Source organism: Somniosus microcephalus, chromosome 9 (genome assembly GCF_052327205.1).
Source record: "Somniosus microcephalus isolate GS21.2 chromosome 9, FLI_Smic_1.0, whole genome shotgun sequence".
In the NCBI taxonomy this organism is placed as follows: Eukaryota; Metazoa; Chordata; class Chondrichthyes; order Squaliformes; family Somniosidae; genus Somniosus; species Somniosus microcephalus.
This window is the reverse complement of record NC_140995.1, coordinates 218,825,454-218,847,632: the sequence shown is the minus strand read 5'-3', so window position 1 is coordinate 218,847,632 and position 22,179 is coordinate 218,825,454. Positions and strand designations below refer to the sequence as shown.

The 22,179-nt window shown below is 51.7% G+C and overlaps 4 non-coding genes across 4 annotated transcripts; all 4 read left to right on the top strand.

The window, feature by feature from the left end:
* The first annotated feature begins 578 nt into the window (after positions 1-578).
* Positions 579-665, top strand: trnastop-uca (transfer RNA opal suppressor (anticodon UCA)). The gene has a single exon. It is a non-coding gene; the product is annotated as a tRNA-Sec (tRNA).
* A 6,020-nt stretch (positions 666-6,685) lies between these two features.
* On the top strand, positions 6,686-6,772 carry trnastop-uca (transfer RNA opal suppressor (anticodon UCA)). Its single transcript has one exon. It is a non-coding gene; the product is annotated as a tRNA-Sec (tRNA).
* Positions 6,773-12,786: 6,014 nt separating this feature from the next.
* On the top strand, positions 12,787-12,873 carry trnastop-uca (transfer RNA opal suppressor (anticodon UCA)). The gene has a single exon. It is a non-coding gene; the product is annotated as a tRNA-Sec (tRNA).
* Positions 12,874-18,894: 6,021 nt separating this feature from the next.
* Positions 18,895-18,981, top strand: trnastop-uca (transfer RNA opal suppressor (anticodon UCA)). The gene has a single exon. It is a non-coding gene; the product is annotated as a tRNA-Sec (tRNA).
* Positions 18,982-22,179: the final 3,198 nt, after the last annotated feature.

The window sequence follows — 22,179 nt, the reverse complement described above, 5'->3', positions numbered from 1 at the left end:
CTTTCCCATTGGCCAGGATCTGTGCTATTTTTGTTTGCCCTTTCCTTTAGTTTGATTCTGTCCTTTACCTCTTTAGTTGTCCACGGCTGGGTTTTATTGGCAAGTAGAGCTCTTGCCCCTCAGGGGTATAAACTGGTTCTGTATCACGTTAAATTTCTTTTTTTAAACATCTCCCACTGATCTTCTGTCATATTACCCAGTGACAGATTTGCCCAGTTTACTGTGGACAGTCTCTGCCTCATCCCATTGAAAGTCGGCCTTACCTAAGTCTAGAATCTTGAATGATTGTTTGTGGAGCTATTTCCCAGTTGTTTGTAACCCAGAATCAGTGGGTTGAAATCTTGCTTTGTGATATTAGTAATGGACATGATAACAACAACAACTTGCATTTATATAGCACCTTCAACGTAGTAAAACATCCCAAATCGCTTCATAGCTTGACACGAAATTCCATTTTAACTGTTGTGATTTGACGATGTGTCGAATGAATGAGTCAGAGAGAAAGAACAAATCACCACAAGTTAAAGGTGACGACCTTGTCAGTGGTTTATATATTGATGGAGTGAGTTAAGTACAATGCCTGGATGAACCTCAGTGGTCTGGGGTGCAGGCTTCAAACCTGTAGCTGTCTAGCGACAGAGTGGCTCGATTCCACCTTCCAGGCGGTGTTCTTGACTCTCATCTTCAATACAGACTTTAAAAAAATATTTTTTCCATTTAGGCCGGAGTGTGACTGCTCACAATATATACCAACAACGGCTTGTGTTTATTGAGCCTTACAGACACAGAGGGAGGCCATTTGGCCCGTCGTGCCTCTTTGAAAGAGCTGTTCAATTTACTTCCACATCCCCAGCTTCTTCCCAATAACACTGCAAGTAAGTTCTCTTTCAAATAAATGTCCAATTGACTTTTGTAAGCTTGTGTAGGAACATAGGAACATAGGAACAGGAGCAGGCCATTCAGCCCCTTGAGCCTGTTTCGTCATTCAATGAAATCATGGCTGATCTGCGATTTAACTCCATATACCTGACCTTGGCCCATATCCCTTCATAGCTTTGGTTAACAAAAAGTTATCAATCTCCGATTTAAAATTAACAATTGATCTAGTATCAATTGCCATTTGTGGAAGAGAGTTCCAAACTTCTACCACCCTTTGTGTGTAGAAGTGTTTCCTAATTTCACTCCTGAAAGGTCTGGCTCTAATTTTTAGACTATGTCCCCTAGTCCTAGAATCCCCAACCAGCGGAAATAGTTTCTCTCTATCTACCCTATCTGTTCCCCTTAATATCCTGAAAACTTCAGTCAGATCACCTCTTAACCTTCTAAATTCAAGGGAATACAACCTTAATTTATGTAAACTTTCCTCATAACATAACCCTTGAAGTCCGGGTATCATTCTGGGAAACCTACACTGCACTCCCTCCAAGGCCAATATATCCTTCCTGAGGTGCGGTGCCCAGAACTGCTCCCAGTACTCCAGGTGTGGTCTAACCAGGGTTTTGGGATTTCCAGCATGCTGTCCTCTTCTTCTACTGTAAATACTGACGCAAAGTAATTATTCAATGTGTCCGCCATTTCCCCATTGTAACTGACAATATCACCACTTGCGGTTTTTAAGGAGCCAACATTGCTCCTGACCACTCTCTTTTTCTTGATGTGACGATAAAAATTATTTGTATTAATTTTGAAATCCCTTGCAAGTTTCTTTTCATACTCCCTTTTTGTAGCTCTTGCTGTATGTTTTGTAACCCTTTGCTGTTCTTTGTATCTTTCCCATTCGCCAGGATCTGTGCTATTTTTGTATGCCCTTTCCTTTAGTTTTGTGCTGTCTCTTACCTCTTTAGTTGCCCACGGCTGTTTTTTTTGGCAAGTGTGGTAAACCACTGTTTGTATTCCACTGTGTACATGCCTGGACATGCCTCGGCTGACTCCTCCCACAAGTCCTAGTATAAAGGTGACTGCTCCCCAGCCCTTTGTATGTCTGGACCGGTCGACCACTCGAGGCAGACCTTCATTCTTTTGTTAATAAAAGCCTTTAGTTACTCTCTTAACTCTCAGTCTTTTATGAGTAATTGATAGCGCATCAATTTTATTAACAAAATTTTTATAATGGAGAAGATCCTCACACCAGCATGCCTGGACTTAGATCATCGGGAGGCGGACTCATCCACCAAGTTTACTCACTGGCTTAAGTGTTTCGAAAAATTCCTGACCGCCTCCGCAGCAATCAAATCGGACGAGGACAAACTGGATGTCCTGACCTCCAAAGTGAACCACCGAGTGTACTCGGTCATCCAAGACGCGACCTCGTACGCGGACGCTATCAAGCTCCTCAAGGACCAGTACACGCACCCAGTGAACGAAGTGTACGCCAGGCACCTTCTGGGGAGTCGTAAACAACAACCTGGGGAATCGACCTTGGAATACCTTCAGGCACTGTCTGTGCTTGGCCGGGCCTGTGGTTGTAAGGATGTAAAGGCCGCCGTGTACACAGAGGAACTTATCCGGGACGCTTTTGTAGCGGGCCACAGATCCAATTACACCCGACAGCGACTGTTGGAGCAGAGTGACCTCGACCTCAACAAGGCCTCTGAACTCGCACTATCATTGGATGCAGCCTACCGGGGCATGGATGCCTACTCCTCTGCACCGTGGACGCCGCGGGGAATGACAGCCTGGGACACGGTAGGACCGCCTCATAGCGCCGTGCCACCCCAGCCACACCCCAGCAACGGCCCAACTACCGCAGCAGTGTCCCAAGGCCAGACAGCAGTGCCCCAAGGCCAGAAATGCTACTTCTGTGGCCAGGCAAAACACCCCAGAGCGCGCTGCCCGGCGAAAAACGCGATCTGCTCGGGCTGCGGGAAGAAGGGACACTACGCTAACGTCTGCAGGGCCAAAGCCACCCCGAACCCTAGCAGCGCCGCGTGTGGGCCATGCGGGCCGCCATCTTGGGCCTCCCCGGCCATGTGCGAACCACCGGTACAGCAGCCATTTTGGACGCCTCCAGCCACATGGGGATCATGGACGCCGCCATCTTGGACGACAGCCGGAACGCAGCAGGCCCCCAACACCGCCTCATCTGATACCCGCAGCGACACACCGACCCCTACGCTGGCATCCGTTACACTGGACCAAGCGAGACTGCACCAGCTGGCCAGTTCCACAATGGACATTAAGGTAAATGGCCACGATACAATCTGCCTTTTTGACTCTGGGAGCACGGAGAGCTTCATCCAGCCCGACACGGTGCGGCGTTGCTCTCTCCCAGTCCTGCCTGCGCACCAGCGGATTTCTATGGCTTCCGAGTCCCAGTCGGCGGACATCGGCGGCTACTGCGTAGTGACACTCGTAGTAGACGGGACCGTGTACGATCATTTTAAACTTCTGGTCCTGCCCGACCTCTGCGCTGCCGTCCTGCTGGGGTTAGATTTTCAGTGCCACCTTAAAAGTGTTACGATGGCGTACGGTGGACCCCTACCCCCACTCACAGTCCGCAGCCAGCAGCTCCCAAATTGCCCGCCGCGCACCAGGTGCAACCTCTCCACACTCAGAGTCACCCCCCCCCCACTGTTTGCTAACCTCACCCCCGACTGTAAGCCCATCGCCACAAAGAGCAGGCGATACAGTGCCGGGGACAGGGTTTTCATTAAAACCGAAGTGGAGCGGCTCCTGAAGGAAGGGATTATTGAGGGCAGCACCAGCCCCTGGCGAGCCCAGGTTGTGGTCGTTAAGACCGGCGAGAAGCAGCGCCTGGTCATCGACTACAGCCAGACAATAAATCGCTACACCCTGCTGGACGCCTACCCACTCCCCCGCATAGCTGATATGGTCAACCAGATCGCGCAGTACCGCGTCTTCTCGACCATTGACCTGAAATCAGCGTACCACCAGCTCCCTATCCGCCCTGAGGACCGCCAGTATACTGCCTTTGAGGCAAACGGCCGCCTCTACCACTTCCTTAGGGTTCCCTTTGGCGTCACCAACGGGGTCTCCGTCTTCCAAAGGGAGATGGACCGGATGGTAGATCAAAATGCGTTGCAGGCCACTTTCCCATATCTGGACAATGTGACCATCTGCGGCCGTGACTTGCAGGACCATGACGCAAACCTCGAAAAATTCCTCCGCACCGCCCAACTCCTGAACCTGACATATAACAAGGAGAAGTGCATATTCCGCACAAACCGCCTCGCCATCCTTGGCTGTGTTGTGGAACACGGAGTCATCGGCCCCGACCCCGACCGGATGCATCCCCTTATGGAACTCCCACTGCCCCACTGCCTCAAGGCCCTGAAGAGGTGCCTAGGGTTTTTCTCCTATTATGCCCAGTGGGTCCCCTACTATGCGGACAAGGCCCATCCGCTGATCAAGTCCACCTCTTTTCCCTTGACGGCAGAGGCCCGCTTAGCCTTCCACCGTATCAAGGAAGACATTGCCAAAGCCACCATGCACGCAGTGGACGAATCCATCCCCTTCCAGGTGGAAAGCGACGCGTCCGACTTTGCCCTGGCCGCTACCCTCAATCAGGCGGGGAGACCCGTGGCCTTCTTTTCACGAACCCTCCAAGGCCCGGAGACCAGACACTCCGCTGTTGAGAAGGAGGCCCAGGCGATTGTGGAGGCTGTGCGTCATTGGAGGCACTACCTGGCCGGAAAACGCTTTACCCTGCTCACTGACCAACGTTCAGTTGCTTTCATGTTTAACAACAAGCAGAGGGGCAAAATCAAAAATGACAAGATCTTGAGGTGGAGAATCGAACTTTCCACCTACAATTACGAGATCTTGTACCGGCCCGGGAAGCTCAATGAACCCCCGGATGCGCTATCGCGTGGCACCTGCGCCAGCGCGCAGATCGATAGGCTGCGGGCCCTCCACAATGACCTCTGCCACCCGGGGGTCACCAGGTTCTTCCACTTCATCAAGGCCCGCAACCTGCCTTACTCTATTGAGGAGGTCAGGACCATGACCAGGAACTGCCAAGTCTGCGCTGAGTGCAAACCGCACTTTTATAGACCAGACAGGGCCCACCTGATAAAAGCCACTCGCCCCTTCGAGCGCCTGAGCGTTGATTTTAAAGGGCCTCTCCCCTCCTCCGACCGCAATGTGTACTTCCTCAATATTATTGATGAGTACTCCCGTTTCCCGTTCGCCATCCCCTGCCCGGACATGACCAGTGCCACGGTCATTAAATGTCTGAACGACCTCTTCACCCTGTTCGGTTTCCCCAGCTATATCCATAGCGACCGGGGCTCATCGTTTATGAGCGACGAACTCCGTCAGTACCTGCTAACTAGGGGTATTGCCACAAGCAGGACCACCAGTTACAACCCCCGGGGGAACGGACAGGTGGAAAGAGAAAATGCGACAGTTTGGAAGGCCGCCCTGCTAGCCTTAAAGTCTAGGGGCCTTCCAACCTCCCGCTGGCAGGATGTGCTCCCCGATGCGCTCCACTCTATTCGGTCACTGCTCTGCACTGCCACTAACGCCACCCCTCATGAGAAAATGTTTGTCTTCCCAAGGAAGTCCACATCGGGGACATCGCTACCGCCATGGCTGACGTCCCCAGGGCCGGTCCTACTGAGAAGGCACGTGAGGACCCATAAAACGGACCCCCTGGTCGAGAGGGTCGACCTCCTCCACGCCAACCCCCAGTATGCTTACATTGCATACCCGGACGGGCGGGAGGACACAGTCTCCATAAGAGACCTTGCACCCTCGGGGGCCGCAGTAACCCACTACTCACTACCACACCCCGCCACGATCCGATATCCAGCCCCAGCAGACGGCAGGCCTGGGCCCCGCGACCCGCTCGACATCTACGAGGACGACACGCCTGTGCCACAGCCCACGCAGGACTCGACGCCGGAAGCTCCACTACCCCTGCCGTCGCCACGCCGATCACAGCGGCAGACAAGACCTCCGGAGAGACTCCAATACACTAACTTTTAATACACTTCACCCCGCCGGACTCAATTTTAAACAAGGGGTGAATGTGGTAAACCACTGTTTGTATTCCACTGTGTACATGCCTGGACATGCCTCGGCTGACTCCTCCCACAAGTCCTAGTATAAAGGTGACTGCTCCCCAGCCCTTTGTATTTCTGGACCGGTCGACCACTCGAGGCAGACCTTCATTCTTTTGTTAATAAAAGCCTTTAGTTACTCTCTTAACTCTCAGTCTTTTATGAGTAATTGATAGCGCATCAGCAAGTAGAGCTCTTGCCCCTCAGGGGTATAAACTAGTTCTGTGGCATGTTAAATTTCTTTTTTTAAACATCTTCCACTGATCTTCTGTCATATTACCCAGTGACAGATTTGCCCAGTTTACTGTGGACAGTCTCTACCTCATCCCATTGAAAGCCGGCCTTACCTATGTCTAGAATCTTGTATGATTGTTTGTGGAGCTATTTCCCAGTTGTTTGTAACCCAGAATCAGTGGGTTGAAATCTTGCTTTGTGATATTAGTAATGGACATGATAACAACAACAACTTGCATTTATATAGCGCCTTCAACGTAGTAAAACATCCCAAATCGCTTCATAGCTTGACACGAAATTCCATTTTAACTGTTGTGATTTGACGATGTGTCGAATGAATGAGTCAGAGAGAAAAAACAAATCACCACAGGTTAAATGTGATGACCTTGTCAGTGGTTTATATATTGATGGAGTGAGTTAAGTACAATGTCTGGATGAACCTCAGTGGTCTGGGGTGCAGGCTTCAAACCTGTAGCTGTCTAGCGACAGAGTGGCTCGATTCCACCTTCCAGGCGGTGTTCTTGACTCTCATCTTCAATACAGACTTTATAAAAATATTCTTTGCATTTAGGCCGGAGTGTGACTGCTCACAATATATACCAACAGCGGCTTGTGTTTATTGAGCCTTACAGACACAGAGGGAGGCCATTTGGCCCGTCGCGCCTCTTTGAAAGAGCTGTTCAATTTACTTCCACATCCCCAACTTCTTCCCAATAACACTGCAAGTAAGTTCTCTTTCAAATAAATGTCCAATTGATTTTGTAAGTTTGTGTAGGAGCAGAGGAACATAGGAACAGGAGCAGGCCGTTCAGCCCCTTGAGCCTGTTTCGTCATTCAATGAAATCATGGCTGATCTGCGATTTAACTCCATATACCCGACCTTGGCCCATATCCCTTAATAGCTTTGGTTAACAAAAAGTTATCAATCTCCGATTTAAAATTAACAATTGATCTAGTATAAATTGCCATTTGTGGAAGAGAGTTCCAAACTTCTACCACCCTTTGTGTGTAGAAGTGCTTCCTAATTTCACTCCTGAAAGGTCTGGCTCTAATTTTTAGACTATGCCCCCTAGTCCTAGAATCCCCAACCAGCGGAAATAGTTTCTCTCTATCTACCCTATCTGTTCCCATTAATATCCTGAAAACTTCAGTCAGATCACCTCTTAACCTTCTAAATTCAAGGGAATACAACCTTAATTTATGTGAACTTTCCTCATAACCCTTGAAGTCCGGGTATCATTCTGGGAAACCTACACTGCACTCCCTCCAAGGCCAATATATCCTTCCTGAGGTGCGGTGCCCAGAACTGCTCCCAGTACTCCAGGTGTGGTCTAACCAGGGTTTTGGGATTTCCAGCATGCTGTCCTCTTCTTCTACTGTAAATACTGACGCAAAGTAATTATTCAATGTGTCCGCCATTTCCCCATTGTAATTGACAATATCACCACTTGCGGTTTTTAAGGAGCCAACATTGCTCCTGACCACTCTCTTTTTCTTGATGTGACGATAAAAATTATTTGTATTAATTTTGAAATCCCTTGCAAGTTTCTTTTCATACTCCCTTTTTGTAGCTCTTGCTGTATGTTTTGTAACCCTTTGCTGTTCTTTGTATCTTTCCCATTCGCCAGGATCTGTGCTATTTTTGTATGCCCTTTCCTTTAGTTTTGTGCTGTCCCTTACCTCTTTAGTTGCCCACGGCTGTTTTTTTTGGCAAGTGTGGTAAACCACTGTTTGTATTCCACTGTGTACATGCCTGGACATGCCTCGGCTGACTCCTCCCACAAGTCCTAGTATAAAGGTGACTGCTCCCCAGCCCTTTGTATGTCTGGACCGGTCGACCACTCGAGGCAGACCTTCATTCTTTTGTTAATAAAAGCCTTTAGTTACTCTCTTAACTCTCAGTCTTTTATGAGTAATTGATAGCGCATCAATTTTATTAACAAAATTTTTATAATGGAGAAGATCCTCACACCAGCATGCCTGGACTTAGATCATCGGGAGGCGGACTCATCCACCAAGTTTACTCACTGGCTTAAGTGTTTCGAAAAATTCCTGACCGCCTCCGCAGCAATCAAATCGGACGAGGACAAACTGGATGTCCTGACCTCCAAAGTGAACCACCGAGTGTACTCGGTCATCCAAGACGCGACCTCGTACGCGGACGCTATCAAGCTCCTCAAGGACCAGTACACGCGCCCAGTGAACGAAGTGTACGCCAGGCACCTTCTGGGGAGTCGTAAACAACAACCTGGGGAATTGACCTTGGAATACCTTCAGGCACTGTCTGTGCTTGGCCGGGCCTGTGGTTGTAAGGATGTAAAGGCCGCCGTGTACACAGAGGAACTTATCCGGGACGCTTTTGTAGCGGGCCACAGATCCAATTACACCTGACAGCGACTGTTGGAGCAGAGTGACCTCGACCTCAACAAGGCCTCTGAACTCGCACTATCATTGGATGCAGCCTACCGGGGCATGGATGCCTACTCCTCTGCACCGTGGACGCCGCGGGGAATGACAGCCTGGGACACGGTAGGACCGCCTCATAGCGCCGTGCCACCCCAGCCACACCCCAGCAACGGCCCAACTACCGCAGCAGTGTCCCAAGGCCAGACAGCAGTGCCCCAAGGCCAGAAATGCTACTTCTGTGGCCAGGCAAAACACCCCAGAGCGCGCTGCCCGGCGAAAAACGCGATCTGCTCGGGCTGCGGGAAGAAGGGACACTACGCTAACGTCTGCAGGGCCAAAGCCACCCCGAACCCCAGCAGCGCCGCGTGTGGGCCATGCGGGCCGCCATCTTGGGCCTCCCCGGCCATGTGCGAACCACCGGTACAGCAGCCATTTTGGACGCCTCCAGCCACATGGGGATCATGGACGCCGCCATCTTGGACGACAGCCGGAACGCAGCAGGCCCCCAACACCGCCTCATCTGATACCCGCAGCGACACACCGACCCCTACGCTGGCATCCGTTACACTGGACCAAGCGAGACCGCACCAGCTGGCCAGTTCCACAATGGACATTAAGGTAAATGGCCACGATACAATCTGCCTTTTTGACTCTGGGAGCACGGAGAGCTTCATCCAGCCCGACACGGTGCGGCGTTGCTCTCTCCCAGTCCTGCCTGCGCACCAGCGGATTTCTATGGCTTCCGAGTCCCAGTCGGCGGACATCGGCGGCTACTGCGTAGTGACACTCGTAGTAGACGGGACCGTGTACGATCATTTTAAACTTCTGGTCCTGCCCGACCTCTGCGCTGCCGTCCTGCTGGTGTTAGATTTTCAGTGCCACCTTAAAAGTGTTACGATGGCGTACGGTGGACCCCTACCCCCACTCACAGTCCGCAGCCAGCAGCTCCCAAATTGCCCGCCGCGCACCAGGTGCAACCTCTCCACACTCAGAGTCACCCCCCCCCCACTGTTTGCTAACCTCACCCCCGACTGTAAGCCCATCGCCACAAAGAGCAGGCGATACAGTGCCGGGGACAGGGTTTTCATTAAAACCGAAGTGGAGCGGCTCCTGAAGGAAGGGATTATTGAGGGCAGCACCAGCCCCTGGCGAGCCCAGGTTGTGGTCGTTAAGACCGGCGAGAAGCAGCGCCTGGTCATCGACTACAGCCAGACAATAAATCGCTACACCCTGCTGGACGCCTACCCACTCCCCCGCATAGCTGATATGGTCAACCAGATCGCGCAGTACCGCGTCTTCTCGACCATTGACCTGAAATCAGCGTACCACCAGCTCCCTATCCGCCCTGAGGACCGCCAGTATACTGCCTTTGAGGCAAACGGCTGCCTCTACCACTTCCTTAGGGTTCCCTTTGGCGTCACCAACGGGGTCTCCGTCTTCCAAAGGGAGATGGACCGGATGGTAGATCAAAATGCGTTGCAGGCCACTTTCCCATATCTGGACAATGTGACCATCTGCGGCCGTGACTTGCAGGACCATGACGCAAACCTCGAAAAATTCCTCCGCACCGCCCAACTCCTGAACCTGACATATAACAAGGAGAAGTGCATATTCCGCACAAACCGCCTCGCCATCCTTGGCTGTGTTGTGGAACACGGAGTCATCGGCCCCGACCCCGACCGGATGCGTCCCCTTATGGAACTCCCACTGCCCCACTGCCTCAAGGCCCTGAAGAGGTGCCTAGGGTTTTTCTCCTATTATGCCCAGTGGGTCCCCTACTATGCGGACAAGGCCCATCCGCTGATCAAGTCCACCTCTTTTCCCTTGACGGCAGAGGCCCGCTTAGCCTTCCACCGTATCAAGGAAGACATTGCCAAAGCCACCATGCACGCAGTGGACGAATCCATCCCCTTCCAGGTGGAAAGCGACGCGTCCGACTTTGCCCTGGCCGCTACCCTCAATCAGGCGGGGAGACCCGTGGCCTTCTTTTCACGAACCCTCCAAGGCCCGGAGACCAGACACTCCGCTGTTGAGAAGGAGGCCCAGGCGATTGTGGAGGCTGTGCGTCATTGGAGGCACTACCTGGCCGGAAAACGATTTACCCTGCTCACTGACCAACGTTCAGTTGCTTTCATGTTTAACAACAAGCAGAGGGGCAAAATCAAAAATGACAAGATCTTGAGGTGGAGAATCGAACTTTCCACCTATAATTACGAGATCTTGTACCGGCCCGGGAAGCTCAATGAACCCCCGGATGCGCTATCGCGTGGCACCTGCGCCAGCGCGCAGATCGATAGGCTGCGGGCCCTCCACAATGACCTCTGCCACCCGGGGGTCACCAGGTTCTTCCACTTCATCAAGGCCCGCAACCTGCCTTACTCTATTGAGGAGGTCAGGACCATGACCAGGAACTGCCAAGTCTGCGCTGAGTGCAAACCGCACTTTTATAGACCAGACAGGGCCCACCTGATAAAAGCCACTCGCCCCTTCGAGCGCCTGAGCGTTGATTTTAAAGGGCCTCTCCCCTCCTCCGACCGCAATGTGTACTTCCTCAATATTATTGATGAGTACTCCCGTTTCCCGTTCGCCATCCCCTGCCCGGACATGACCAGTGCCACGGTCATTAAATGTCTGAACGACCTCTTCACCCTGTTCGGTTTCCCCAGCTATATCCATAGCGACCGGGGCTCATCGTTTATGAGCGACGAACTCCGTCAGTACCTGCTAACTAGGGGTATTGCCACAAGCAGGACCACCAGTTACAACCCCCGGGGGAACGGACAGGTGGAAAGAGAAAATGCGACAGTTTGGAAGGCCGCCCTGCTAGCCTTAAAGCCTAGGGGCCTTCCAACCTCCCGCTGGCAGGATGTGCTCCCCGATGCGCTCCACTCTATTCGGTCACTGCTCTGCACTGCCACTAACGCCACCCCTCATGAGAAAATGTTTGTCTTCCCAAGGAAGTCCACATCGGGGACATCGCTACCGCCATGGCTGACGTCCCCAGGGCCGGTCCTACTGAGAAGGCACGTGAGGACCCATAAAACGGACCCCCTGGTCGAGAGGGTCGACCTCCTCCACGCCAACCCCCAGTATGCTTACATTGCATACCCGGACGGGCGGGAGGACACAGTCTCCATAAGAGACCTTGCACCCTCGGGGGCCGCAGTAACCCACTACTCACTACCACACCCCGCCACGATCCGATATCCAGCCCCAGCAGACGGCAGGCCTGGGCCCCGCGACCCGCTCGACATCTACGAGGACGACACGCCTGTGCCACAGCCCACGCAGGACTCGACGCCGGAAGCTCCACTACCCCTGCCGTCGCCACGCCGATCACAGCGGCAGACAAGACCTCCGGAGAGACTCCAATACACTAACTTTTAATACACTTCACCCCGCCGGACTCAATTTTAAACAAGGGGTGAATGTGGTAAACCACTGTTTGTATTCCACTGTGTACATGCCTGGACATGCCTCGGCTGACTCCTCCCACAAGTCCTAGTATAAAGGTGACTGCTCCCCAGCCCTTTGTATTTCTGGACCGGTCGACCACTCGAGGCAGACCTTCATTCTTTTGTTAATAAAAGCCTTTAGTTACTCTCTTAACTCTCAGTCTTTTATGAGTAATTGATGGCGCATCAGCAAGTAGAGCTCTTGCCCCTCAGGGGTATAAACTAGTTCTGTGGCATGTTAAATTTCTTTTTTTAAACATCTTCCACTGATCTTCTGTCATATTACCCAGTGAGAGATTTGCCCAGTTTACTGTGGACAGTCTCTACCTCATCCCATTGAAAGCCGGCCTTACCTATGTCTAGAATCTTGTATGATTGTTTGTGGAGCTATTTCCCAGTTGTTTGTAACCCAGAATCAGTGGGTTGAAATCTTGCTTTGTGATGTTAGTAATGGACATGATAACAACAACAACTTGCATTTATATAGCGCCTTCAACGTAGTAAAACATCCCAAATCGCTTCATAGCTTGACACGAAATTCCATTTTAACTGTTGTGATTTGACGATGTGTCGAATGAATGAGTCAGAGAGAAAAAACAAATCACCACAGGTTAAATGTGATGACCTTGTCAGTGGTTTATATATTGATGGAGTGAGTTAAGTACAATGTCTGGATGAACCTCAGTGGTCTGGGGTGCAGGCTTCAAACCTGTAGCTGTCTAGCGACAGAGTGGCTCGATTCCACCTTCCAGGCGGTGTTCTTGACTCTCATCTTCAATACAGACTTTATAAAAATATTCTTTGCATTTAGGCCGGAGTGTGACTGCTCACAATATATACCAACAGCGGCTTGTGTTTATTGAGCCTTACAGACACAGAGGGAGGCCATTTGGCCCGTCGCGCCTCTTTGAAAGAGCTGTTCAATTTACTTCCACATCCCCAACTTCTTCCCAATAACACTGCAAGTAAGTTCTCTTTCAAATAAATGTCCAATTGATTTTGTAAGCTTGTGTAGGAGCAGAGGAACATAGGAACAGGAGCAGGCCGTTCAGCCCCTTGAGCCTGTTTCGTCATTCAATGAAATCATGGCTGATCTGCGATTTAACTCCATATACCCGACCTTGGCCCATATCCCTTAATAGCTTTGGTTAACAAAAAGTTATCAATCTCCGATTTAAAATTAACAATTGATCTAGTATCAATTGCCATTTGTGGAAGAGAGTTCCAAACTTCTACCACCCTTTGTGTGTAGAAGTGCTTCCTAATTTCACTCCTGAAAGGTCTGGCTCTAATTTTTAGACTATGCCCCCTAGTCCTAGAATCCCCAACCAGCGGAAATAGTTTCTCTCTATCTACCCTATCTGTTCCCATTAATATCCTGAAAACTTCAGTCAGATCACCTCTTAACCTTCTAAATTCAAGGGAATACAACCTTAATTTATGTAAACTTTCCTCATAACATAACCCTTGAAGTCCGGGTATCATTCTGGGAAACCTACACTGCACTCCCTCCAAGGCCAATATATCCTTCCTGAGGTGCGGTGCCCAGAACTGCTCCCAGTACTCCAGGTGTGGTCTAACCAGGGTTTTGGGATTTCCAGCATGCTGTCCTCTTCTTCTACTGTAAATACTGACAGAAAGTAATTATTCAATGTGTCCGCCATTTCCCCATTGTAATTGACAATATCACCACTTGCGGTTTTTAAGGAGCCAACATTGCTCCTGACCACTCTCTTTTTCTTGATGTGACGATAAAAATTATTTGTATTAATTTTGAAATCCCTTGCAAGTTTCTTTTCATACTCCCTTTTTGTAGCTCTTGCTGTATGTTTTGTAACCCTTTGCTGTTCTTTGTATCTTTCCCATTCGCCAGGATCTGTGCTATTTTTGTATGCCCTTTCCTTTAGTTTTGTGCTGTCCCTTACCTCTTTAGTTGCCCACGGCTGTTTTTTTTGGCAAGTGTGGTAAACCACTGTTTGTATTCCACTGTGTACATGCCTGGACATGCCTCGGCTGACTCCTCCCACAAGTCCTAGTATAAAGGTGACTGCTCCCCAGCCCTTTGTATGTCTGGACCGGTCGACCACTCGAGGCAGACCTTCATTCTTTTGTTAATAAAAGCCTTTAGTTACTCTCTTAACTCTCAGTCTTTTATGAGTAATTGATAGCGCATCAATTTTATTAACAACATTTTTATAATGGAGAAGATCCTCACACCAGCATGCCTGGACTTAGATCATCGGGAGGCGGACTCATCCACCAAGTTTACTCACTGGCTTAAGTGTTTCGAAAAATTCCTGACCGCCTCCGCAGCAATCAAATCGGACAAGGACAAACTGGATGTCCTGACCTCCAAAGTGAACCACCGAGTGTACTCGGTCATCCAAGACGCGACCTCGTACGCGGACGCTATCAAGCTCCTCAAGGACCAGTACACGCGCCCAGTGAACGAAGTGTACGCCAGGCACCTTCTGGGGAGTCGTAAACAACAACCTGGGGAATCGACCTTGGAATACCTTCAGGCACTGTCTGTGCTTGGCCGGGCCTGTGGTTGTAAGGATGTAAAGGCCGCCGTGTACACAGAGGAACTTATCCGGGACGCTTTTGTAGCGGGCCACAGATCCAATTACACCCGACAGCGACTGTTGGAGCAGAGTGACCTCGACCTCAACAAGGCCTCTGAACTCGCACTATCATTGGATGCAGCCTACCGGGGCATGGATGCCTACTCCTCTGCACCGTGGACGCCGCGGGGAATGACAGCCTGGGACACGGTAGGACCGCCTCATAGCGCCGTGCCACCCCAGCCACACCCCAGCAACGGCCCAACTACCGCAGCAGTGTCCCAAGGCCAGACAGCAGTGCCCCAAGGCCAGAAATGCTACTTCTGTGGCCAGGCAAAACACCCCAGAGCGCGCTGCCCGGCGAAAAACGCGATCTGCTCGGGCTGCGGGAAGAAGGGACACTACGCTAATGTCTGCAGGGCCAAAGCCACCCCGAACCCCAGCAGCGCCGCGTGTGGGCCATGCGGGCCGCCATCTTGGGCCTCCCCGGCCATGTGCGAACCACCGGTACAGCAGCCATTTTGGACGCCTCCAGCCACATGGGGATCATGGACGCCGCCATCTTGGACGACAGCCGGAACGCAGCAGGCCCCCAACACCGCCTCATCTGATACCCGCAGCGACACACCGACCCCTACGCTGGCATCCGTTACACTGGACCAAGCGAGACCGCACCAGCTGGCCAGTTCCACAATGGACATTAAGGTAAATGGCCACGATACAATCTGCCTTTTTGACTCTGGGAGCACGGAGAGCTTCATCCACCCCGACACGGTGCGGCGTTGCTCTCTCCCAGTCCTGCCTGCGCACCAGCGGATTTCTATGGCTTCCGAGTCCCAGTCGGCGGACATCGGCGGCTACTGCGTAGTGACACTCGTAGTAGACGGGACCGTGTACGATCATTTTAAACTTCTGGTCCTGCCCGACCTCTGCGCTGCCGTCCTGCTGGGGTTAGATTTTCAGTGCCACCTTAAAAGTGTTACGATGGCGTACGGTGGACCCCTACCCCCACTCACAGTCCGCAGCCAGCAGCTCCCAAATTGCCCGCCGCGCGCCAGGTGCAACCTCTCCACACTCAGAGTCACCCCCCCCCCCACTGTTTGCTAACCTCACCCCCGACTGTAAGCCCATCGCCACAAAGAGCAGGCGATACAGTGCCGGGGACAGGGTTTTCATTAAAACCGAAGTGGAGCGGCTCCTGAAGGAAGGGATTATTGAGGGCAGCACCAGCCCCTGGCGAGCCCAGGTTGTGGTCGTTAAGACCGGCGAGAAGCAGCGCCTGGTCATCGACTACAGCCAGACAATAAATCGCTACACCCTGCTGGACGCCTACCCACTCCCCCGCATAGCTGATATGGTCAACCAGATCGCGCAGTACCGCGTCTTCTCGACCATTGACCTGAAATCAGCGTACCACCAGCTCCCTATCCGCCCTGAGGACCGCCAGTATACTGCCTTTGAGGCAAACGGCCGCCTCTACCACTTCCTTAGGGTTCCCTTTGGCGTCACCAACGGGGTCTCCGTCTTCCAAAGGGAGATGGACCGGATGGTAGATCAAAATGCGTTGCAGGCCACTTTCCCATATCTGGACAATGTGACCATCTGCGGCCGTGACTTGCAGGACCATGACGCAAACCTCGAAAAATTCCTCCGCACCGCCCAACTCCTGAACCTGACATATAACAAGGAGAAGTGCATATTCCGCACAAACCGCCTCGCCATCCTTGGCTGTGTTGTGGAACACGGAGTCATCGGCCCCGACCCCGACCGGATGCGTCCCCTTATGGAACTCCCACTGCCCCACTGCCTCAAGGCCCTGAAGAGGTGCCTAGGGTTTTTCTCCTATTATGCCCAGTGGGTCCCCTACTATGCGGACAAGGCCCATCCGCTGATCAAGTCCACCTCTTTTCCCTTGACGGCAGAGGCCCGCTTAGCCTTCCACCGTATCAAGGAAGACATTGCCAAAGCCACCATGCACGCAGTGGACGAATCCATCCCCTTCCAGGTGGAAAGCGACGCGTCCGACTTTGCCCTGGCCGCTACCCTCAATCAGGCGGGGAGACCCGTGGCCTTCTTTTCACGAACCCTCCAAGGCCCGGAGACCAGACACTCCGCTGTTGAGAAGGAGGCCCAGGCGATTGTGGAGGCTGTGCGTCATTGGAGGCACTACCTGGCCGGAAAACGATTTACCCTGCTCACTGACCAACGTTCAGTTGCTTTCATGTTTAACAACAAGCAGAGGGGCAAAATCAAAAATGACAAGATCTTGAGGTGGAGAATCGAACTTTCCACCTATAATTACGAGATCTTGTACCGGCCCGGGAAGCTCAATGAACCCCCGGATGCGCTATCGCGTGGCACCTGCGCCAGCGCGCAGATCGATAGGCTGCGGGCCCTCCACAATGACCTCTGCCACCCGGGGGTCACCAGGTTCTTCCACTTCATCAAGGCCCGCAACCTGCCTTACTCTATTGAGGAGGTCAGGACCATGACCAGGAACTGCCAAGTCTGCGCTGAGTGCAAACCGCACTTTTATAGACCAGACAGGGCCCACCTGATAAAAGCCACTCGCCCCTTCGAGCGCCTGAGCGTTGATTTTAAAGGGCCTCTCCCCTCCTCCGACCGCAATGTGTACTTCCTCAATATTATTGATGAGTACTCCCGTTTCCCGTTCGCCATCCCCTGCCCGGACATGACCAGTGCCACGGTCATTAAATGTCTGAACGACCTCTTCACCCTGTTCGGTTTCCCCAGCTATATCCATAGCGACCGGGGCTCATCGTTTATGAGCGACGAACTCCGTCAGTACCTGCTAACTAGGGGTATTGCCACAAGCAGGACCACCAGTTACAACCCCCGGGGGAACGGACAGGTGGAAAGAGAAAATGCGACAGTTTGGAAGGCTGCCCTGCTAGCCTTAAAGTCTAGGGGCCTTCCAACCTCCCGCTGGCAGGATGTGCTCCCCGATGCGCTCCACTCTATTCGGTCACTGCTCTGCACTGCCACTAACGCCACCCCTCATGAGAAAATGTTTGTCTTCCCAAGGAAGTCCACATCGGGGACATCGCTACCCGCCATGGCTGACGTCCCCAGGGCCGGTCCTACTGAGAAGGCACGTGAGGACCCATAAAACGGACCCCCTGGTCGAGAGGGTCGACCTCCTCCACGCCAACCCCCAGTATGCTTACATTGCATACCCGGACGGGCGGGAGGACACAGTCTCCATAAGAGACCTTGCACCCTCGGGGGCCGCAGTAACCCACTACTCACTACCACACCCCGCCACGATCCGATATCCAGCCCCAGCAGACGGCAGGCCTGGGCCCCGCGACCCGCTCGACATCTACGAGGACGACACGCCTGTGCCACAGCCCACGCAGGACTCGACGCCGGAAGCTCCACTACCCCTGCCGTCGCCACGCCGATCACAGCGGCAGACAAGACCTCCGGAGAGACTCCAATACACTAACTTTTAATACACTTCACCCCGCCGGACTCAATTTTAAACAAGGGGTGAATGTGGTAAACCACTGTTTGTATTCCACTGTGTACATGCCTGGACATGCCTCGGCTGACTCCTCCCACAAGTCCTAGTATGAAGGTGACTGCTCCCCAGCCCTTTGTATTTCTGGACCGGTCGACCACTCGAGGCAGACCTTCATTCTTTTGTTAATAAAAGCCTTTAGTTACTCTCTTAACTCTCAGTCTTTTATGAGTAATTGATAGCGCATCAGCAAGTAGAGCTCTTGCCCCTCAGGGGTATAAACTAGTTCTGTGGCATGTTAAATTTCTTTTTTTAAACATCTTCCACTGATCTTCTGTCATATTACCCAGTGACAGATTTGCCCAGTTTACTGTGGACAGTCTCTGCCTCATCCCATTGAAAGCCGGCCTTACCTATGTCTAGAATCTTGTATGATTGTTTGTGGAGCTATTTCCCAGTTGTTTGTAACCCAGAATCAGTGGGTTGAAATCTTGCTTTGTGATATTAGTAATGGACATGATAACAACAACAACTTGCATTTATATAGCGCCTTCAACGTAGTAAAACATCCCAAATCGCTTCATAGCTTGACACGAAATTCCATTTTAACTGTTGTGATTTGACGATGTGTCGAATGAATGAGTCAGAGAGAAAAAACAAATCACCACAGGTTAAATGTGATGACCTTGTCAGTGGTTTATATATTGATGGAGTGAGTTAAGTACAATGTCTGGATGAACCTCAGTGGTCTGGGGTGCAGGCTTCAAACCTGTCGCTGTCTAGCGACAGAGTGGCTCGATTCCACCTTCCAGGCGGTGTTCTTGACTCTCATCTTCAATACAGACTTTATAAAAATATTCTTTGCATTTAGGCCGGAGTGTGACTGCTCACAATATATACCAACAGCGGCTTGTGTTTATTGAGCCTTACAGACACAGAGGGAGGCCATTTGGCCCGTCGCGCCTCTTTGAAAGAGCTGTTCAATTTACTTCCACATCCCCAACTTCTTCCCAATAACACTGCAAGTAAGTTCTCTTTCAAATAAATGTCCAATTGATTTTGTAAGCTTGTGTAGGAGCAGAGGAACATAGGAACAGGAGCAGGCCATTCAGCCCCTTGAGCCTGTTTCGTCATTCAATGAAATCATGGCTGATCTGCGATTTAACTCCATATACCCGACCTTGGCCCATATCCCTTAATAGCTTTGGTTAACAAAAAGTTATCAATCTCCGATTTAAAATTAACAATTGATCTAGTATCAATTGCCATTTGTGGAAGAGCGTTCCAAACTTCTACCAACCTTTGTGTGTAGAGGTGTTTCCTAATTTCACTCCTGAAAGGTCTGGCTCTAATTTTTAGACTATGCCCCCTAGTCCTAGAATCCCCAACCAGCGGAAATAGTTTCTCTCTATCTACCCTATCTGTTCCCATTAATATCCTGAAAACTTCAGTCAGGTCACCTCTTAACCTTCTAAATTCAAGGGAATACAACCTTAATTTATGTAAACTTTCCTCATAACCCTTGAAGTCCGGGTATCATTCTGGGAAACCTACACTGCACTCCCTCCAAGGCCAATATATCCTTCCTGAGGTGCGGTGCCCAGAACTGCTCCCAGTACTCCAGGTGTGGTCTAACCAGGGTTTTGGGATTTCCAGCATGCTGTCCTCTTCTTCTACTGTAAATACTGACACAAAGTAATTATTCAATGTGTCCGCCATTTCCCCATTGTAATTGACAATATCACCACTTGCGGTTTTTAAGGAGCCAACATTGCTCCTGACCACTCTCTTTTTCTTGATGTGACGATAAAAATTATTTGTATTAATTTTGAAATCCCTTGCAAGTTTCTTTTCATACTCCCTTTTTGTAGCTCTTGCTGTATGTTTTGTAACCCTTTGCTGTTCTTTGTATCTTTCCCATTCGCCAGGATCTGTGCTATTTTTGTATGCCCTTTCCTTTAGTTTTGTGCTGTCCCTTACCTCTTTAGTTGCCCACGGCTGTTTTTTTTGGCAAGTGTGGTAAACCACTGTTTGTATTCCACTGTGTACATGCCTGGACATGCCTCGGCTGACTCCTCCCACAAGTCCTAGTATAAAGGTGACTGCTCCCCAGCCCTTTGTATGTCTGGACCGGTCGACCACTCGAGGCAGACCTTCATTCTTTTGTTAATAAAAGCCTTTAGTTACTCTCTTAACTCTCAGTCTTTTATGAGTAATTGATAGCGCATCAATTTTATTAACAAAATTTTTATAATGGAGAAGATCCTCACACCAGCATGCCTGGACTTAGATCATCGGGAGGCGGACTCATCCACCAAGTTTACTCACTGGCTTAAGTGTTTCGAAAAATTCCTGACCGCCTCCGCAGCAATCAAATCGGACGAGGACAAACTGGATGTCCTGACCTCCAAAGTGAACCACCGAGTGTACTCGGTCATCCAAGACGCGACCTCGTACGCGGACGCTATCAAGCTCCTCAAGGACCAGTACACGCGCCCAGTGAACGAAGTGTACGCCAGGCACCTTCTGGGGAGTCGTAAACAACAACCTGGGGAATCGACCTTGGAATACCTTCAGGCACTGTCTGTGCTTGGCCGGGCCTGTGGTTGTAAGGATGTAAAGGCCGCCGTGTACACAGAGGAACTTATCCGGGACGCTTTTGTAGCGGGCCACAGATCCAATTACACCCGACAGCGGACTGTTGGAGCAGAGTGACCTCGACCTCAACAAGGCCTCTGAACTCGCACTATCATTGGATGCAGCCTACCGGGGCATGGATGCCTACTCCTCTGCACCGTGGACGCCGCGGGGAATGACAGCCTGGGACACGGTAGGGACCGCCTCATAGCGCCGTGCCACCCCAGCCACACCCCAGCAACGGCCCAACTACCGCAGCAGTGTCCCAAGGCCAGACAGCAGTGCCCCAAGGCCAGAAATGCTACTTCTGTGGCCAGGCAAAACACCCCAGAGCGCGCTGCCCGGCGAAAAACGCGATCTGCTCGGGCTGCGGGAAGAAGGGACACTACGCTAACGTCTGCAGGGCCAAAGCCACCCCGAACCCCAGCAGCGCCGCGTGTGGGCCATGCGGGGCCGCCATCTTGGGCCCTCCCCGGCCATGTGCGAAACCACCGGTACAGCAGCCATTTTGGACGCCTCCAGCCACATGGGGATCATGGACGCCGCCATCTTGGACGACAGCCGGAACGCAGCAGGCCCCCCAACACCGCCTCATCTGATACCCGCAGCGACACACACCGACCCCTACGCTGGCATCCGTTACACTGGACCAAGCGAGACCGCACCAGCTGGCCAGTTCCACAATGGACATTAAGGTAAATGGCCATGATACAATCTGCCTTTTTGACTCTGGGAGCACGGAGAGCTTCATCCACCCCGACACGGTGCGGCGTTGCTCTCTCCCAGTCCTGCCTGCGCACCAGCGGATTTCTATGGCTTCCGAGTCCCAGTCGGCGGACATCGGCGGCTACTGCGTAGTGACACTCGTAGTAGACGGGACCGTGTACGATCATTTTAAACTTCTGGTCCTGCCCGACCTCTGCGCTGCCGTCCTGCTGGGGTTAGATTTTCAGTGCCACCTTAAAAGTGTTACGATGGCGTACGGTGGACCCCTACCCCCCACTCACAGTCCGCAGCCAGCAGTTCCCAAATTGCCCGCCGCGCACCAGGTGCAACCTCTCCACACTCAGAGTCACCCACCCCCCCCAACTGTTTGCTAACCTCACCCCCCGACTGTAAGCCCATCGCCACAAAGAGCAGGCGATACAGTGCCGGGGACAGGGTTTTCATTAAAACCGAAGTGGAGCGGCTCCTGAAGGAAGGGATTATTGAGGGCAGCACCAGCCCCTGGCGAGCCCAGGTTGTGGTCGTTAAGACCGGCGAGAAGCAGCGCCTGGTCATCGACTACAGCCAGACAATAAATCGCTACACCCTGCTGGACGCCTACCCACTCCCCCCGCATAGCTGATATGGTCAAACCAGATCGCGCAAGTACC